The following is a 21,198-nucleotide window of genomic DNA, read 5'->3' as shown; positions in this document are numbered from 1 at the left end:
ATCAGCAGAATAATCTGTGAAAATGAATGGCTTTCTCACTCATTACACCTGTCTCAAATTGATTTTCGGTTGTAGTGTCACATATACAGTCAAACCTCGTTTGTGCGTCACCCGGTTATTGCCTCACTCTGCTTACCGGGCCACTTTTTGGTAGTCCTAATTGTCCTCTGGTAGTAATTGGTACATCTATAGCTTACTCCGTTTAACGAGTCACTCCGCTTACTAAGTCATATTTTTGCTCTCCCAAGAGTGACTCATTAAAGATGTTTGACTGTAGTCCCAAGTATACGTCAAAAGCTCGTCTTCTTCAGAGCAGTTAGAGGAAGCCTTTACGCCACAAAACCTTTACTCACCCAAACTACACGAAAGCCGTTACACTAGGGCTGATTTACATAAAACCGATTAAACGCTTTTTCTTGAGAATTTCTGTATACTTCGACAAGTAGTGTTTTTCCTCACTTGCAAAGTGCGGTTTCTCGTGATGACGGGCACATGATATTAACATTGCTACAATATGTTTAGCAACACTTATTTGAATGCACATTAATTTGAAAAAAATTAGAAAATCATTTTAGGAAATCACCATCATCAACGAGAACAGTACCTTTGTATTCCACATTCAGATTCACCATCTACTTCACTTCTTGTAGTTTTTTGAAGTACCGAAACTTTTCGTAATCACATGGCTTATTTTGCTTTGGAGGTTAGTGTGTTGTGGTGTGTTTTTTTCTTTCTTCCGCAGCTAATTTGAAGTCACGACCAACTTCAATGAATTTCTAAGAACATTTTTACTAATACTCATGTCTAATGTTTCGTCAATAATATAAAATTTTTCTAAAAAAAAGAGAAGGTATATAAACACACGTAAAAAATTAGTTTTATTCAATTTTTTGTATTTTTCACACACACATATTTTATACACACACACCCCACTATTGTGTGTATAGTCCTATATTTCACTTTTACCGCCTAAGAAGTAATTTTCTCCAAAACTATTGATGTAAAAATTAAAAAAAAAAAAACAAGTAAACATTGACGGTCTGATATTATGTATCAGATAATAAAAAACCGGTAAAGGGAGGGTAGCCTTCCAAAAAATATTGTGTTCTTTTAGATAATACCGAAGAAATGAACTTGGGGGAAAAAAAAGAAAATCTGACACATTTGATGAATGTAGCAATCCGCAATGGCTTCAAGTCCGACACGCAACAGTAGCTGTTTTATATACTTACATCATTTTCTCTTTTAAGTCTCTTTTTTTTTCTCCCCGTTCTTGTTCAAATAGGCCCAGAAGAGATACAACATCATTAACCGCCCTGCCCCGGAGGTGATCAATCTACTGAATAGAAGTCATTGGACCATGTTGGCATTAGGAACTTGCTCGCACCACCATCCCTGGCGTATTGATACGATCGGGAGCGACCCGACAACGAGCCTTAACATTTCTTCCGGCACGAGTTCCATTACGAGCGTGTGTGCTTATATGTGTATAAGAATTTCAATAAAAGAACAATTAAAAATGTACTTGGTCTGAATTAGCATTTGATATGGGTAACACAAATGTAAATATTTTCTTATCTCGAAATAACTCGTATTTTGAATAAGCCCGAACGTATCAAGAGATATGAAATGAAAGGTCACAGTGATATTTTAGGCTCATAATTAGGGACACGCTTAGAGCACGCGTGCCCATAAAAATATAGGTGATAAAAAGAGGAGGGGAGGAAACATTTATGTCACATGAATATCGTGTATGGCATTATGTTACCAAATTAATTTCGCCCATAGCTGTATTGAATTAGGCGAATATATATTTAATTATGAAATCGTAATGAGTGTATAACCTATGGTTTACGTAAAGAAGAAAGGAAATTTGTTAAACCTAAACATGTGAAATCATTCTTTCATTGAAAATGGAAAGAGAAATATAAAATAGTTGCATATACAGGGATACTCGGTTATAACGATCTCAGCTATAACGTCAATAACTGTCGGTCCGGGCTGAATCCACTGAAGAATAATGTTAACAAGCCTTGCTTATAACATTGTCGTCGATGAAAGCACAACGACCTCATGTATAAAATTACATTTTCGTCACTTTTGCCTCCGTTTTCTTGACGTATTCCCAAGGGATTTCTGAAATTAGAGCTCATCGCAATGAGGCAATGTTTGTTTGCTGTTTCCTTAGCGATGAAAAACAAAAAATATTTCTTACATGTTTTACTCTCTGACTTGCTCATTGAGATGACCGTGACGACATACGACATTTGAACAATTAGGAACAAATGACTGAACACAAATTACTCCACCAAACCAGAACATGACTCCCACTTTCATGGCAAAAATTTGTCGTTATACATGAGGTCATTGCATTTTTATTGACGTTATAGGCAAAGTCCATAAAGAGTTATTCTCTATGGAAATCAGCCAAGACCGCCGATTGGTGGCGTTATACATGTCTGAAACGCATTGCTAGGGAACCACGGTAAACAAAGTAAACATTCCGAAAATGATTATTTGAGGCCAAAAACCACTGTTGCCCGACAGTTTTTTGCCAATTTCGGGCATTTGCCCAGATCTGACAAACTTTTAAAATAGAACATCGTTCAAGTCGGGCCACCGTTTGGTATATAAGCAAAATTTGGTGACGGTCGATTTAAAATTGTAGATAAGTATAAAGAACATACACACACACACACACAGATAGACACACACATGTATAGATATGTATATTTATGAAAGCCTTATTTCTTCTGATCCCAAAATAAGTCTTATGTTTATATGATGCTTTGAAAAGAAGTCACGTCCACTTTAATGCTGCGTTTCCACACAAATCAAATCTGTGAGTAAAAACTTTAAACGCAATTTACAAAGAATGCTATTTTTGAAATTTTACTGGACATGATTTCTAAATATCTATTGATTGTATCACAAAAAATTTTTAATGTGTTATTTTGCCACATATTGTTAATGTTTACAAACCACAATCCAAAGTCTATCACATGCGTTAGTTTAACTTCAGTGTTCTATACATGATATGTTGAATGAAATTTCAAAAAACTCACGCGTACATCCACAGATTTGGATGTGCATACCATACAGTCCTTCACAAATTTGAGTTCATGACCTGCACCATTAGGGTGGATTCACATCTACAGACACTCACCGTGTCCTGTCAGCCACGGCAAACATCCTTTAACATAAAAATGTCTGTTTGCGCCGCTGCACAGCCATGATACGATAGATATGAATACATTCATTGGTTTTATATTAAAGAATTTTTGCTGTGTCTGTAGATGTGAATCCGCCCTTACTACTTAAAGGTACTTGCTTTTTTGCAATCATGTTTCGAATATTACACGAATTTTGCTCAAAATTGACGTAAAAATGACTTTTTTTTATAGAAAATTGCATTCAGGTAGTCCAAAATTTTTTTTTCATCATCCTTAGACACTTGCTGTCAAAAAATTTTATTAAAGTTCATTCCAGTATCATTTTATAGAAAAGTGACAAGAAAGATGGGCCAGATACTTTAATCCGGACTTACTCGACGAGGCTTGAGCTATTCTGGATTATGAATCAAGATTTATTTATTACACAAATATTTCATACCTAAAGCAGTAATTTTCTTCTTTGAGATATAATTGCAGTAGTACCTCGGCTAATGAAAATGATTCGTTCCAAAATTACGTTTGTTAGCCGAAACACGCATAAGTTTTAATAGAAAAGCGTTTGATTCATTCCACGTTCGGTAACAAATTTGAAGATAACTTTCATAAAACAGTAAGAATCGCTATAGAAAAAAAAAGGCATACACTCACCACAGCATGAGCTGGACAGTTTCACAAGTGAATGAAGAAGGATTTAAAGGAGGAAAAAACTGAATTTAATTTTCCAAATTCAATTGAACCTCCCTAATTTTTAAAAACGTTTTGGAAATGAGTTACGCACTCGTCTGCAACCAAGGCATTAAATATGTTTATTTCAGCTTTGTCCGGATGCCACTTTTTTTACCAAAGACTGAAAACGCCGGAGTGTAACACTTTTTGTACCTCCTGTTGTATTCTCCTGTTATATTTTTCCTTTTTTTTCTCTTGCTTTCTTCCACTGAAAACTTTTCATCTTCGATGTTCCTTTCTTGAACTAGTTCTTTTTTTTAACTCTCCCATATCTTCTGCCGTTAGGTAGTTTGAGTGTTCTTTAAGTAGTTCTTCTACATTCACTTCATTCACCTGCAAATGAAAAGCTTTGTCCAAGGAGACTATCTTATCTACATTATCAACATTTTCATCAACAAGTTCTGGTAAAGATGTTAAAACCAGAGTGATATCATTGGCTTTCTATTAACAAGATCTATCCGAAGACATCAAAATCACGAATATATTCTGAATAGTTTTTGAGATACAAGCATTTAAATCATTTCGTTACGCAAATTTTTGAATCCAGTGTCATCAAATGATTTAAAAGATGTATTCACGTCAAAATCTAAGTGCTTTTTAAAATGATTTACACTTAGACATAAACTATTGAGACGTGAGTGACATTAATTTCAAAGAACTCGACCGAAAATCTCTGTTCGTGCTCCTTTACTTAAACGAATCTGAAATATCCGAGACAAAAATCTTCATTAGCAGAATCTATATTCGTTATCCGAGGCAGTGAGAACCCGAAAAAAATCTTCGTTAGCCGAGGTATCACTATTCATTTTTTCTACGAAAATATCACAAACAATAAGCCGAAGTACGTTAAAAACATTTAAATTTTTGTTTCTTGAAATTTCAGTTTTAAATGAAATTTGTTCCGTTCATAAGTAAAACTTTTCTGAATTCAATGTTCATTTGTTTTTTGTTTTTTTCCATTAAAATATTTTGATGGAAAATATCTGTTGATTTGTTAAAATAAAGAAAAAATCCATATTTTTCCTCCAAAATATGATTTAAAAAAAAATTTAATTTACGCAAATGTAGATAGATCATTCTTCTCTTCTTCGCAGCAATTGGACTGACATTTGATGGTTCTGTTTGTCCACTAAAAATTAATTATTACACTAAACACAAACTCGTATATACACAATAAAGTAAGCTAATTTCAAAGATAGAGATATTGTTAACGTCTCGTTCGAATATAATTTACCAACCCATAAGTTGAATGTATAAAAAATAAAAAAATGTTTTTCTTTTCTCTCACTTTTTTTTTAATGAATCAAAAAAAAAAAACGTTAACTTAAGCATGGTTTTATTTTTTATTTTCTCTCCACTTATAAGCAGAGTTTACACAAAGCTTTATGATAATCAATATTCTCTATTGAAATCGAAAATCGATATTGAAAAAAAAAAAAAACACTCGTTCAAACATTGAAAGTAGATTTCACTGGTTTTTTTCCCCCGTTTTTCTTTTATTTTTTCAATGAAATACGGCATGAAAAATTTTCAAGGATTAATTTTCATTCAAAGAATGTTATTTTTACGGAGGAAAGAAACATTTACATTGTGATTTATATTTATCGATACAAACATCGGTCGAGGTTACGTATATTTTCGAGGCAAGGTCTCTCTCTCTCCAATCTGCTTTTTGCGCAACATTATGCATTATAACGCACGTATTCAATAGCCAGCGTGTCAAAATGAACTATTGTTTCGGATATGGCCCGGCTCGATCGATCAGCTCAATAAAAACTAAGTTGCTCCCCCCCCCCCCCGAACTTTAAAGCGGTATACTACTATTCCTTTTCTGTTCCAGTTTGGTGAACACGAACAGTTGCGCCGTAACGGATCTTTGCTTTCATTAATTCGATGGAAAAGAACGGTTTAAACGCAAGGTAGTTGACTATTATTATTATCACCGTTAGGAACAAAGAGTTTTGAATTCACACTCCTCATGAGAAATGTGTGAAAAGCCTGTTTGAAATGAAATTTCTGTTTACAATAATATTTTTTTGTCTTATCTTATTGCGAACTATTTCTTTCTTTTGTGAAAGTCTGAAAATGAACCATTATCATACCTGCTTTTCGAGATAATTAGTGTGAAAGTAATTTAGTGTAAGAGAAAAAGCAATTTTCTACACTCTTTCGCTATTGTTCTTTTATTTCCCCCTTTTTCCCCTCAATTTTTTTTCATTCCAAAGGAAAAATTCCAAGCGTTCTTAACTTGTGGTACCGTAGTAAGATATCTATTTTCTTTCATTGAATTCGTCAGGACATTATGGGATCGTCCTCAAATGACATGAAAAAACGCAAGTACATTCGTCCCAAAAGCACGTAAAAACAAAAAAATATCAGCTGAGGAGTTCAATTATTGAAGCCCAAAAAATTATTAAAAAATGGCAACAGTTGGCTACTTATCGCCTCTTACGCTTCTTTGTGGCGATTATCTATAAAAACTTATTTACATTCTCTCAAACACACTTTAATTCTTCTATTTTTTTTTTACCCTCCACTGCTTCTCTCTTCCGGAAAAAAGGCTGTTTTTTTTTATTTCACCTTGGACGTTCCCTTTCCTCGTCAGGGTAAAAACTACTATACTTCTACTAAGCCTTAAATACATCTAGTCCATATTCCTTTATGGAATTTCTAACGAATGATTATATGTTGGAATGTGCGTCGCGTTGTGAACCTAACGTGAAGTTTGTTTCTGATGAATGCTTGTTACGTGTTCAAAGAGTGCTGCCATCTTACTTCCGAATTCAGAAGCAGGCAACTTGGCTGGTTAAGTTTTGCTTGTCGTGTCATTTTCATCGCGTGAATTTTTAAATGTTTAAGGCTTTTTTGTGTGTGTGCGTGTGTGTGAGTATCCTCTGGCGAAACTTTTAAACGGGAGATCGGCTTGCACTCGCGCCTCGAAGTTGCGAACCATAGAATAGAAAACAAGCGGTAGAAAAATTCTGATTCATACTGGAAACATTTCGATTTACGAATCTGATCGATTCAATTTTGGTCGCGTTGAATGAGGAATATATGCTGTTCCTCCTTCGTGCCATTTTTGGAAATCGTGCATTTCCTGTTCAAATCTTCAAATGTATGAGTAATCACAAAATTAATCAAGAAATGAGTAATAAATAGTGTGTAATGAGTGTTCACGGTGTAATGAGGCACCGATACGAAGAATACATTGGGAGAAGTTGACTTAATCCTTTATATCCTGACGGTACCAGGTTAGATAATTTCTTTTGAATTAATTAATATTGCTTTAAAAAAATGTGTGCTTTTGTCGTTAATTAGAACTAAAATGACCTACAAAATAATCTGTGTGATAAGTATTTACTATTACCATTACATTTATACTTTTATATTATTACAATTTTCTTTTTACCCTACTTTTCACAATGTCGTATTTAAAAGGTTATAGTTGCCAGTTGTCCCGTACATAAGGTATTTAAAGGCTTGCGGTGTATGCCACATTGTATGTGAATTATTGAAGGGTTCACACCCCAATAAGATTTACTTGTGAGGGCTCAGAGCCCTCCATGTTTCATCGCCCATGATTCATGGGCCTTGAGTGTTCGTAGAGAATATTTGAACTCCCATAAAAATTGCGTGGATCCTCTCTGATATGTTTGACAAATTTGTGCTGTAATTTAATGTTTCAGAAACACTTTTTCATGAATTTTTTTAAAAAGAGTTTTGGATGATTGAAGCGGCATAGGATAGGTCAACATTTTGGTTACACTCATTAAAATTTTAATTTTAAACTACACAGAGACACCCCGTAAATATTCCTTTGAGAAACTTCTTATGAAATGATACTTATCGGAATGTGTGCCACGTATTTGCTCTGTACATAACGTGAAGTTTGTTTTTGAGGAATTCCTGTTATGTGTTCAAGTAGTGCTATCATCTGTCCCCCAAATTCAGAAGCAGACAACTCGGCAGGTTATTTTAGTTATTTTACCTGTTGAGGATCGATTGTTGGAGAGACGTTTTTTAAATGAGAGATCGACTTGCATTCGATATATCTGAATTTTAAAATTAAAATTTTAACTAATCGAATATCAAGACATATACAATACAGAAATAAATGAACACTATAGAACAAAGAGATGGAGAATTGGAGTCGGCAGTAAAAATTATGTGGCTATAACGTGAATTCCATTTGATGGGATTCATATTCCATTTCTTGGGACGGGGGTTAGGACAAATGTTTTTGAGGCTTATATTCGAACTAACTAAAGGCACCATTGCCGTCAAACTACGACCTCGTTATAACGACCTCGATTGTAATGACACTTCGGCTATAACGTCACCAATCGGCAGTCTTGGCTGATTTCCACAGAGAGTAACTCCTTATAGACTTTGCATATAACGTCAGTGAAAATGCAGTGCCCCCGGGTATAACGACACATATTTTCACCGGTTTTCTCCCTCATTTTTTATGGAGTTTTTTCAAGAAATTTTTATAACTAGAGCTCACAATATTAAGGCAAGTCTGTATTGTCTGTTGTTCTATAATGTTTAACGCTAAAAATAATATTCATTACATGAGTGAAGCTCCGACTTGCAGATTGCCCCTTTTCTTATGGGAAAAAAAAAATGTCCCTTTTTTTCTAACGAAGCTCATTTCAGTTTCTAACCTTCGCTAATCGTGGGTGAAGGTAATTTGCATAACTTCTGTCATTATGAATGTGACTGCAAATATTGAGGGGTGTAACGAAGCCTTGAAGTCGATTTTTAAAAAAACGACTTTTAAAATATTTCATTCAATTGCAAATCAAATGCAAAAAATTTCGTGTCAATCGGTTAATTTGTTCCTTCAAAATAAAAGAAGGAAGTATTGAATTGTAGTGTAAATGTGTATGCACTTAGAACGCAATTTCCCAGGTTGCAGTTTTTTACTCATACTCAAGATAAAAAAAACTACTACACCAAAAATTTTGAAATTTTGAAGAAAAATTTATTCGGCATGTGTTAATAAAATGTACCTCAAAAGTGGGTATCTGATCGTTCATTAGAATTTTATGAATTTTTAAAGTTTGAAAAAACAGAAATTTCAAAAATGTGAATTCGGCATTTATTTAAAGTACTTCCCGTTGGTTAATTGCTAAATCTGAGAATAATTTTACTAACATTTGTTGAATAACCATTTCTGAAAAATTTCAGAATAAATATTCTGAAATTTTTCAGAAATGGTTATTAGTTTTTGTATTTGTTTTTTAATCTTACGGATGAGATGAAAACTGCAATCTGGGAAAATCAGGTTTAAAAAATGTTTTCCTTGACATTTACAAAATTGAAGCGAGTTTTACATTATTTCTTTTCTTCTATTTTGAAAGAACAAATTAGTTGATTTACACGATATTTTGTGCACTTATTTGAAATCAAATGAAGTATTTTTTAAAGTCATTTTGGAAAAATTGACTACAGGGGTTTTGGCACTTCTTAAAAGTAGTTTAAATTTACAGTGATACAGCAGACTCACTGTATTACTATATTTCTCGCTGAATGTCAATATTACCGAGTTTAACTGTGGTTATGAAGAATTGCTTTGGATGTTCTAGAGCGGTGGTTCTCAAGCTTTTGTCACCCGTGGCTTTCTTACCCAATTTATGGTTCATCTGCGGCTTCCCAGAATAGTTCAGTAGATACTTTCACTTGTGAAAGAACCACTTCAAAGCTTGAATGGGCACATAAATGGATATTTCCAGCTCATATATCGCGATGGCTCTGACAAAGGTTGGCGAAGCTCCTAGGAGCCGCGACTTACACTTTGAGAAAACTGTTCTAGAGTGTTAAGGGGAAAATAATTAGACCGCCGGCCCTCTTTCCTTCCCAGATATTTATCACATTTCTCAGGGGATTTAACAACTTTGATCAACCATTCAAGAAAGAAACAAAAAAGAAAAGGGTAGTAAGTTGATGACACGGCAATGATAGATTAATAATTTCATTTATTGCGTGCTACAGCTGCAGAATCTATAAAGGTCGGAGCTTTATGTTTTTGGAAAGTACATGCTTGAGCTTCAACATTGATGTTTACTTTCTCGTGGCACGTAATTTACTCAATTAGCCTATTTTATCAAATAATTAAACGATTTTACAGGAGTAAAAGAAATCTTCCGGGCCAATCCTTGCATTTCTTTTGATTTCCCTCATTTTTCTTTAAAAAAAATCCATTTTCACAGTTCAGTGGTCATTTCACTAATCTTTTTTTCATCTTTATTCCCCATTACCTCGTTTGTGGAAGAGCTTTTTTTTTTTGTTCCGTGACGGTCAAATGTCCCCCTGTCACGAGAAAAAACCAAGAGAAAACAAACCCAAATTCACATTATAACACAATCAAACTAGTTGTGCAAAAAAAAAAAAAAATTATATTTTAGGTAAGTATTTCACATCAAATTTAAAGACACCATTTCCACATAAACTGGTGCAGAGGGATCGGCGTGTTATAAATACTCGAGATCGAGAGCTTTCTAATTACATTCTGGGTATTTCGTGAAAGTACAATATCCGTGCTCGAGTGCTTCACTACATATAACATCGGGGAATTATGAACAACTATCTGGTAAGTTAAAAGAAGGTTCATTTAAAATACATTTTATGTGTTTGAAATTTGTTATACGACTTTTTATCAATTATTTTAAATAACACTAAATATATATAAAGTTTTGTCCCGTATATTTCTCTCGCGAATATCTAGACAATTCTCGCTACAAGCTGCATCGGTTGTGTGAATACGTTTTTCTTCCATCGATATATTGCATTAATTCTTCAACATCGCTATCACACAAATGAAAGAATTAACAGAGCCGAGACACACTCAGATATTGATTGAATATCACCTGAGGAGCTACATCATAATCGTTCCATGCGGCACACGGAGAAAGGAGTTTATCCATTATGACGTACTCGGGCTAATTCTTTAGATGCGACTCTGGAATGTTTATTGCGGAATAAATATATTCTAGCCCCAGTGTAACGACTTCCGATTAAGTGTCAACTCAGCTAAGCACCAGAAATTTTCAGTGGACAAATTTTCCATTCCAAAATTCCAAATTTTCCTTTTTGAGAGTTTACAAAAGGTCCAGCAGTGATTAAATTTAGTCAATCGTCAGACAAACTCATTATAGCACCGAATTTCTGTGAAACGGCGGATGACGTTAAATCGGGGCTCGCCTATACTGGCAAGATTGCCACCTGATTCTAATTGGATGATTAAATCGTCAGATTTAAGAAGGAAATAAGTCCAAAAATCAAATTTTTGATAAATGAAAAAAAACTGTAAATCAAATCTTTATTTAACCTCTAGCAATCACCCGTTACAGGAGGAGAGAGAAGTTAGTGACTTATTAGTTTTAGTGTTTTATTTTCGTTGAAAACAAAATAAAACTAAAAATAAAAAATGCAAAGAACACGATCTCACACAATGAAAGTTATAATATAAACTCACAAAAAATAAAATGATTTCACGCATAGGGATAAAGAGTAAATCAAACCTAATCTTGAAAACTTTCACAAAGTAGATTTTCACATTGTATGTAGTTAATGAAAATAGAGAACATTTATGAAAATAAACAAAATTCTCTTTGCATATAGAAACGTCCTCTCCACTTGTCAATACAAGATTCATCGAAAGACTGGTTATTTATGGAGAGGAAGGTTACAAGGAAAAAATTCCAGGGAAATCACAAGGAGAGCACTCGTCCGGCAAGCGAGAGACCGGGGTTCGAGTCCCCGTGGGGGCAGTGATGAATTTTCTTCCTTGTAATCTTCATCTCCACAAATAACCAGTCTTTCGATGAATCTTGTAGAATTCTCTTTGTTTTATAAACTTTAGCTAAGACATATACAAACTTCTACAGTTAACATTTAATTTTTTTAGAAAATCAAAAAAAAGTCTGTATTCTCATCTCAACGGGTCCGAGAAAATTCTCCGTCTCAAGCCATTGTAAATGTGGTAAAAAATAAGTGTGGGGTCACGTCTCTAGGTCATTTTTATTGCATATTGTGCTAATGTTATCAGGGTGTATTTCATATGTTTTTCATTTAGAGTTAACCGAGACTCATTAAAATTGAGGTAATCTTCTAGCCCAAAGCTTCGCTTGACAAAGTTGAAGGTCGGAAAATGAGAAGAATTGTTAATATGTGCCACGTCATCTTGCATAGGGTTATCTATTAAAACTGAAATTATTCTAAGCAATTGATTGTTCACAAAATTTTGGGTTCCTCATTCTGTTTCGAATAATAAAAGCCCGTTCCATCGAGAATTTTCCCGATCTACACAAGCCAATTATATTTGGTATTAGTAGGATTCACGTTTGCTGATTGAATTTTTTTTTTTTTTTTTTGTGTAGCATTACTTCTGAAGTCTATGATCCTCTACACGTAGTAAGCGCAGTCAAAATTTTAGTATCCGTTTTTTATTAAAATTAACAATCGGGGCTCTCCTAGCTCGATCATACTGATCTCAGTATCAATCCTGGAATATTTGCAGGCAAGCAAAAGTGTCTTCTTGCAAAAATGCAAATAACCAGCTCCATCTCAGGAATATACCTTGTAACTCATATCTCGGATCCATATGAAATTATAGATAAAACTATTGAGTGAAATTGTGGCCCCTCCCACAAGGATGGGGCTGACAGATCTTCAGCTTTGGGCCCTGGACGATTCTCTTCATTTTTTGTTTCTCGCGCTATAAATTCATCCTAAAGGGGCTCCGTGAAAGTCTGGTCTGGAGAAAAAACAATTTTTCGGACATCGAAAAATAGCCACCCCATCATTCTGGCAGCTGACAATATTATGAATAATTAATTGCATCTATATAAAAAATATGTTTCTAATTTTTCGTAATTACTACTAACCCATACATGCACCTCTTCCACATTCTTCTGCGGAACTTCTAACGAATTGGGAAATGTTGGAATGTGCGCATGCGTGTTGTGAACCTAACGTGAAGTTTGTTTATGTGTGACGCTTGTTATAATGCTGCCGTCTATTTTTCGAACTATGAGTAAGGTGTACTGATTGAAGAATATTTTCATAACTATCAACTATTTAGTTTATGGATCGATCACTGATGCTTTTTTCTACGTCTTTCTGCAGGTTATTTCATTTTTGTTAGTACTGACTAGCTGGCTCACTCTTTCCTACGCCGGTCACCACGGGTACGATTTGACTATACACCACGGTGGTCATCACCATCACGGGCACGGGATCAGCCACCGATACGACTACCGACATCATCACCCTTACGGTTTTGGCTACGGTCATCACTACGATCATCACGGATATCACCATCCTCATCACGGACATTATGAGCACGGACACCATCACGGTCACCACGGACATTATGAGCATGGACACCATCAGGGTCACCACGGACATCACCACGAGTATCGCCATCTAGGACACCACGGCTTTCATCACGACGTTGACCACCATCATCACCATCACGGGCATCACAGTTTATGGTAAAGTACAAATGAAATAGCTAACTGTCTCAAGATATTGTTTTTAAATCATACACGTGATTGAACTTTGGAGGGGAACACACCATGTTTGGCAGAGATAGGCTACCCAATGAATTTCTCTCTATCTCTTCCAGAGAATTCTCCGTCACCAACCTCCAAAAAGGTTTTTGAATCAACAGAAGTCGATTAAGACATTAAGATAGCAATCATATAAATGTACAAGATTCATTGAAAGACTGGTTATTTGTGGAGATGAAGATTACAGGGAAGAAAATTCATCACTGCCCCCTCGGGGACTCGAACCCACGCTTAAGCGAGAGACCGGGGTTCGAGTCCCCGTGGGGGCAGTGATGAATTTTCTTCCTTGTAATCTTCATCTCCACAAATAACCAGTCTTTCAATGAATCTTGTATTGGAAAGTGGAGAGGACTTTTCTACAATGCATATAAATGTATTTTCTCTTTCGATGTTTTTTAATCATTTTATAAAGATATTTAAAAATATTTTAAATTTTTGATCGTCTATGGCAACTGCCCCCGTGTATGTGTGTGACCCCACTAACGTATTCGTGTTGTGGGAGTTATGCTCGTTTCACGTTCTTGCTGTTGCTACCATCTTGCTTCCATACTGTGATGATAACTGAAAATGGTAAACACTTGAATTTTTCATGTTACATAAGTAAAAAAAGTATCAGCTTCAAAATAGGTTTTCTCGCCGAAGTTCTGTCCTGTGTGCTATTGAAGTAAATTTATCGTTGCACTAATTTTGTTTTCATTTCTTGTAATTTTTTATAGGTAAGTCTGTGGGTGGTTTCGACGTATATAACGACCATTGCCAAGAATCCTCAGTGCCTTTCCATCACGTGACAGAATCCATTGTTTTTACGCTATTTTTCTTTTATGTGTGCATTTGTAAAAAGTTTTTTTAACCCTTAGGGACCATAAGGTTGCTAAGAGTAAATATTAGTATGTAACTGTTATTTTAGATTATTATTGATTTGACAGTTTTTTCTAAACGTACCCGTTTACGTAATTGCGTTCGACATACGTTCTATTTTGACATTCGGTATAAAAAATGCAGATAAGGTTATAATTATACGACAATCACCAGTCGTGAAAGGGTTAAGGCTCTAATGAATTATCGGTTTTGCAGTCACTTGTTACATTTGATAACATTGTATAATATCAAAAGTTCGTTCATGTCAGTTTGTACGATGGAAAATAATACATGAATGGTGCAAAATGCCACATACAATTCCAGCATGTGAACCGTGTAAATGTATTATATTATCCTCTTGATGTTAATAAAATATTTTGCATTTGATATTAACTTTGTTTTCATTTCCTAGGCTAATTTTATACGCGATACGGAACAGAATGTTGATTCGTGATAGGTGTACATTGGGTCAAACATGTACATTGAGTGCTTATTCTATTTTTATCCTAATTCAGTTCACCAATGAACATATATTGTTCAATTTTTGAGCCCAAATAAAATAAAAGGAATATGCCCATGCGTAAATCAAGCCTAAGGGTGTGAACATAGTGCGTCCATATTTCAGATTCTGGAAACCCGCATCGTCTCCGATTGGTTAAAAACCCGAATTTCAATTTTTGTTAGCTTGAATTTCGGATTTTCAACCAATCGGAGACAACGGTGGTTTCCAGTATCGGAAATACAGACGCACTATGTTCACACCTTTAATCATGATAATTTGCAATGATGCCTGGAAATCAACCCTTTTCATTTTTTTTACTTGAAAATCAATGTGGGAGGGGCGCTAACAGCCTTAGCTGTTAGACAGTGATATCTTTATGCAGGGACCTAGACGGGGTGGGGGCATTCGCCTAGAGGGACTCGTGGTAATGTGATTACCACGTACGCACTATGATTTTGGAGAGTATATATAAGAATGAAATCGGTAAATAAATACTTCTCTAGCCTGGTAGTGGGGGAGGGACAAAACATAATTTGGCCCAAAGGCCCACGATGCTGAACGACAACCCCTCCTGAGGTCCCCCCCCCCCTCCCCACTACGGATCTGGTATAGGACCGTTAAATTATAAAGCCAGTTTGGCATTAAAGGGAGAGCATCTTAAGAAAAATGGTTGATGACTTCCTTATAGCGAATACGTTATATACATTGAGCTTGTTATTTCTGACGTGTGTGTTACGCAAAAGAACGAGAAAAACAGAAAAGAAATAGATCTGACGTCTTACGAGAAGGCGGAAAAGAAAAGGCTCTTACTTTACGTCAGCATCATTTCACCGCCTGGATTATCTGTGAACGATCTATTATGCATTTTTGGGGTCACGCGAGCGTTTCTTGATAGCGTTCTTTTCATAGCGTATGTGTGTTCGACCGTCGATAGCTCAGTTGGCAGAGCGGTGGACTGTAGATGGTTAGATTCAGAAATCCATAGGTCGCTGGTTCGACTCCGGCTCGACGGAAAAACACTTTTTTTTTCTTTTATTGGAATAGAAATGAATTTTCATTTAAAAAATTTTATTAAAAGATCTTTTTAAAATTTTATAAAATTTCATTTTTATAGAAATGAAACTCGGGGCATATATATTATATCTATGGAAGAAAATATTCAAATTATACCAATCGTATTTTTCGACATTGCAACCATGTTAAAAAGAGCCGGAGTTCCAATGAGTAGAAGTAACTCCTCAAATCCCCCCAACATGCCCATGATTAGGTAATAAATAAGAAGAGCCTGGATTATATACATGTGCCTGCACTTGAAATCTCTACCGAGAGGTTTTTCGCGCTTACGTAAAGGGTAGTTGGTGACGTATCCATGAATGGCTTGAAGGTTTGGTTGGCTAATATATTTATATGTTAGGTTTTATATAAAAAATTTTATTCACAAAACTTGTTAACACATAAATTAAGTACGTAAATATTCTACAAAGTAATATATTTTTAATTTAAAAAATTATGTAAGCAGATCATTAAAATGTATTTGAAAAAACACGCAACTGTAATAATTTTAATAGCAATATCATTCTTTTAAAGTTGACAATAGATGACGCAAAATATTTTTAAAATATTTGGAAAATTGCAAGAAACCAATTTCAGCCGACCACTACTGTGTGTCAACGGAGTTTGAACCTAAATATCGAGTCGAACTGTAAATTTTAAGTAAAGAATTACACACGAGTAATATGCTGAAAGTCCATAAATACTTAAGAAATTTTTATTAAATTAATTTAAAAAATCAATCGATGCCTTTGAATGTGATTTCAAATGCATTGAAAAAAAATGTTTTTAGAAAGAGAGGTTCTTTCACTTGAGGAAAAAATGAATTCTTTCTAAATTGTTTCGAGAGAAGACGTTTCACGAATAGCAGAATTTCAAAGAAAATAACGCTACTTTAATTCAGACAAATGTTTACGAAAACATTTTAGCACTAAATGCATTCATTTCAGTTTAAAGAATTTTCTGTTTACAGCAAAGATCGTCATCTTTGGAGGAGTTGAAGGACTTCATTCATCCATTCATCCCGACGTTATGGGACCTTCCCGGGTAGGTCCGCTGGGGCCTTAAAGCATCACTTTGCCCAGAGCCCTATCATGTTTTTGAGATGGCCTGCATGGTACATGCTTCTGGCACGGTGTTCTCAACTACGTAAAGCTTAAATAATGTCTTGTGCAGACTGACATATAGATCTGTTAGTGGCTTTTAGTTAGGCTTGTAACAATCACCTGATGAATGCAAATAAACAAAGCGTTTTCCATGGAATTCTGGGGTTGAATATAACGTGAAGATCCTTCTATTTGTAAAAATACTGAATATTTAAAAGATAATAATTATCCCCTTGTGGGAATAATTTTTCCCCCGATTTCTTTTTAGACTTACGGAACACCGTGTATGTGAGTCGAACCATTAGTACTTACGTTACTGCTGCAAGCTGAAACAACACATTATGTGAGTCATATTGACGTTGCGTGGTTGGTTGACACGTTTGCTCTTTCCTCGTAATTTTCGTCATAAAAAATTGTAAAACTACCAGCGATAACACCAATAGCTTTTTTAATGTCTCGTGAGGCAAATTTCCTATTATTTGAACGGCTTTTTATTACAGTCTTTAAGTGCAACAGGCTGACTAAGGTAGATGCATTTTCTCAGAGTCTATTGACTCCCATAAAGGTGTAGCTTGCGTCATTTTGTCCAAATCTTCCTCTAGAAGACGCTTCAAATAGTGTACGTAAAATGTTTTTATTAAACTTCATTGCAAATTTGAAATATAGATGGCAGCACTAAAAAAGTCGACTCAACACTAGTTGCGCATTCAGACTGTTTGGTACACACACACACACTTTGTTCCAGATCCTGCTACGAAGCCTGGCTGGAAGAGATTTCTACAACGGGATAAGTCTAGTGGCAGAGTCCTGGCGTCATTTATTTATGTATGGTATGTCAATTTTAAATCTTACAATGAAGTTTTGCCCCCCCCCCCCGGTAATAAAGTTGGGGTTTTTTTTTCAAATCGTCATTGGTGCATTTTAGGTCGTGCTAATAGGCCAATGTTCGTCTCATACGCAAGGGATATTATCGATGCCCATTCTTAAAAAAAATAGAGAGCGATTGATTAACCGATACAACATATGGACAATGGAATAGGGATTGGCTTGTTTATTATGTGTATCATCAGAGTCTTTCGAACTACATATCACTCTAGCCTAATCTGGCCATAGAGAGGAAATGAATATTATGACAAAAATAGGCTTACAGTATTTCAATATTATATATATTCACTACTAATTCGAACGAATAATGAAAGGACCTACTATTGACGCATCGCAAATGAGATCTAGTAGTAGAAGTAGTAGTACATAACAATTGGTTTCTACTGCGGATTTTGGTTCCCCCGAAAATAAAGCATAAAGTTCTTTGTCTCTCACTCATACAAAATAGGAGTCTGTGCTAAGAATATATGATCGAAAAATGAAACGCGGCACTCACAATGAAAACAAAACACGGGAAAAAAAAAACACTCATAATAACTACTAAACACACATATAGCAAAAAAAAAAACCAGCACACAAGGGCACATTCAATTGATTTTCATTGTTGGCAAGATTTCGTTTTTTTGTCCGGTTTCTTTTTCTCGGTGCATCATCAAGGAAGCTTTTGAGAAGGTTATTCGGCTCACATAGAAGATTTCAAAATCAAAAAAACATGGCAAATTTCCAGGTTTAAAAAAAAATATTATTTAAAATAGTTCTTTTAGTGATACAATCATTCGTCGTCATCAAAGTAAATATTTTAATACCATACCTCCGATAACCATTTTTTTTTTTTTGTGTGTATTTATGTCTTAAATTAATCGAAAAAACTGGCTTATTCCAGCTTATTATTCCAAAACGCCTGGTCCATTTCGAGTGGCTGATTGGAAAATTATCTCGCATTTGGCAGTCATATATTAATTAATCATATTATAATATTTCCTAATATTTTTGGGCTTATTGGAACAACTGGAATTTTCTATTAGTCTACGGTACTTGTATGCAATAAATAGTGTGAAGTAAACAAAAGCAAGGAAGTCTATGTTATCCCTCACGACGTCCTGCGCGACTCATGAAATAAACAAATCTAAATTTAAAGAAAAATAGAAATGAATAGTCCCCTTCCCCTTTTTTTTTGATGGGTGCTAGGTATTTCGATTCCCTCCCCCGAACTTCAAGTTATCCATCTCTGCCCGTTTCACCTTCCAAAAATGCTCAATTAAAGCTGTGGAATTTTTTCGAAGCACTTTACGGGGCCCATAACTAATTTTAAAAACATCCTAAACTATATGAATTTATGCAAATAAATATCAAAAGACAATACGGAGACATTAATTTTCATGCTTGAGAAGATATAAATAAAAAGTTGAAATCAATGTTATTGCATGGATATCCAACTCAAAAGTAGATCCGGCTAATTACTTCATATTTTTAATTTTCTGGGCTTCGTATCTCCAAGCGAATTCAATGTTTCAAAAATCGAGAATTCAATTTAATTTTTAAAATTATTGATGTGGCAGGAAACCCGCCCACTAAATTTCCGTATTTATGCAGTTAAATCGGCAATTTTAATACTGATTTCTATGAGGATCACCCTTTTCCTGACCATCAAAGCAATGATGGTGATGATTATAACGTCTATTCAAAAAGCCTCATTACTGAGAGTATTGAAAATGTGGCAAACCATTATAAAGGCATAAACTATTATACATAACTGGCAGCATTAAAGAAGTGACAAACCATTGTAAAGACATAAACACGTCTGAAACTCATCGCTAGGGAACCAATGTAACCAAAGTAAACGTTCGGAAAGTGATTGTTGAGGCCCAAAAACCATTGTTGCCGGACAGTTTTTGTCCATTTGGGGCATTTGCCCTGGTCTGACGAAATTTTAAAGTAGCCTATCGTTCAAGTCGGGTTCCATTTGGTATATATGCAAAATTTGGCGACGATCGATCTAAAATTGTAGATTTGTATAGAGAACACACACAGAAAATCAATTTTATATATATAGATTAATGGATATGAATGAATGACGCCGTGACTCGACCGTCGATAGCTCAGTTGGCAGAGCGGTGGACTGTAGATGTGGGTATCAGAAATCCATAGGTCGCTGGTTCGACTCCGGCTCGACGGAAAAACTTTTTTTTTTCCTTTTTTTTGAGTTAATGCAATTTTTAAAAGCTTAATTTATAGCAACTCTCAGATAGTAATCAATTATTTAGAAATTAAATTGAATTTATTTGTTTTATCTGAGAAGGAAAAACATGTCTTTATAGAAGGTGATGAGAAATTCTGAAAACCTTCAAACTAATCAGATTTTTCACGATCGTTTGCTCAAACAGACCAGTCTCATATCCAGGATTATTGCAATAACCCAGATTTTTCCATTAGCCTACGCTATTTATATGTAATAAATAGTCAAATGGTGTGAAAGCAAACCATAGCAACAGAATCCGTGTGAATTTCTCACCGATCAGTAAAACTAATACCTAAACTCGACTTCGGCCTAGTGAGCCTACTGGTTGACTAAATTGTATAATACGCATCTCATTTATCTATGGCTAAGGGACGAGTTTTTCAGGTAATTCTAACGAATCCAACGAAACTATTTAGGCCTACCACTAGCGTTTCGTAATTACAAGAAATGAATAGTTTATATGAGAAATTTCTAATTGTCAAAAATGACACTGAAACTTCTAACGTGATTATTTAAAAAAAAGCAGACCCAAAAGAAACATCATCAAAATTATATCGACAAAAATAATAAACCCATCGATCGGATAGATGTCATTGATGACTCTCGTTGAATTCCTTCTATTTTGGTTACGAATCAATGAAGATAAATGAGTGAGGACGTAACTCGACCGTCGATAGCTCAGTTGGCAGAGCGGTGGACTGTAGACGTGAAAATCAGATATCCATAGGTCGCTGGTTCGACTCCGGCTCGACGGAAAATTACTTTTTTTTTTATTCAATGCAATTTTTTCACAAGCTTAACTTTTTTGCAAATCTCAGAGCATCATCAATTATTTTGAAATCAAATGGATTTGTCTTATCGACGAGAGAAAAAAAAACATGTCTAGAAGGCAGGGAGAGATTCTTTATATACGATAAAAATAAATTTATTCAATAAAATCTCAGTGGCCTAAATTTTTGCCAGTTAATGCTACCGAATTTGATCAGGGTGGGGAAAATTACAAGAGCATGAAAGCATAAGAGCCCTTATCATACATACACTGCCTATGAATCCACCTATGATCGATTTCAAAACCACGACC

At 35.0% G+C, this 21,198-nt stretch overlaps 3 non-coding genes across 3 annotated transcripts; all 3 read left to right on the top strand.

Moving 5' to 3' along the window:
• The first annotated feature begins 15,761 nt into the window (after nucleotides 1-15,761).
• TRNAY-GUA (transfer RNA tyrosine (anticodon GUA)) lies at nucleotides 15,762-15,850 on the top strand. Its single transcript is given in 2 exon segments — nucleotides 15,762-15,798; nucleotides 15,815-15,850. It is a non-coding gene; the product is annotated as a tRNA-Tyr (tRNA).
• Nucleotides 15,851-19,966: 4,116 nt separating this feature from the next.
• On the top strand, nucleotides 19,967-20,054 carry TRNAY-GUA (transfer RNA tyrosine (anticodon GUA)). Its single transcript is given in 2 exon segments — nucleotides 19,967-20,003; nucleotides 20,019-20,054. It is a non-coding gene; the product is annotated as a tRNA-Tyr (tRNA).
• A 730-nt stretch (nucleotides 20,055-20,784) lies between these two features.
• TRNAY-GUA (transfer RNA tyrosine (anticodon GUA)) lies at nucleotides 20,785-20,872 on the top strand. The gene is given in 2 exon segments: nucleotides 20,785-20,821; nucleotides 20,837-20,872. It is a non-coding gene; the product is annotated as a tRNA-Tyr (tRNA).
• The last annotated feature ends 326 nt before the right edge of the window (nucleotides 20,873-21,198 follow it).

This window comes from Pholcus phalangioides, unplaced genomic scaffold (genome assembly GCF_987345545.1).
Source record: "Pholcus phalangioides strain wild (caught in Gottingen) unplaced genomic scaffold, Ppha-v1.0 ptg000001l_1, whole genome shotgun sequence".
NCBI lineage: Eukaryota > Metazoa > Arthropoda > Arachnida > Araneae > Pholcidae > Pholcus > Pholcus phalangioides.
The sequence above is the reverse complement of the archived record's forward strand: the minus strand, read 5'-3'. Positions and strand labels throughout refer to the sequence as shown.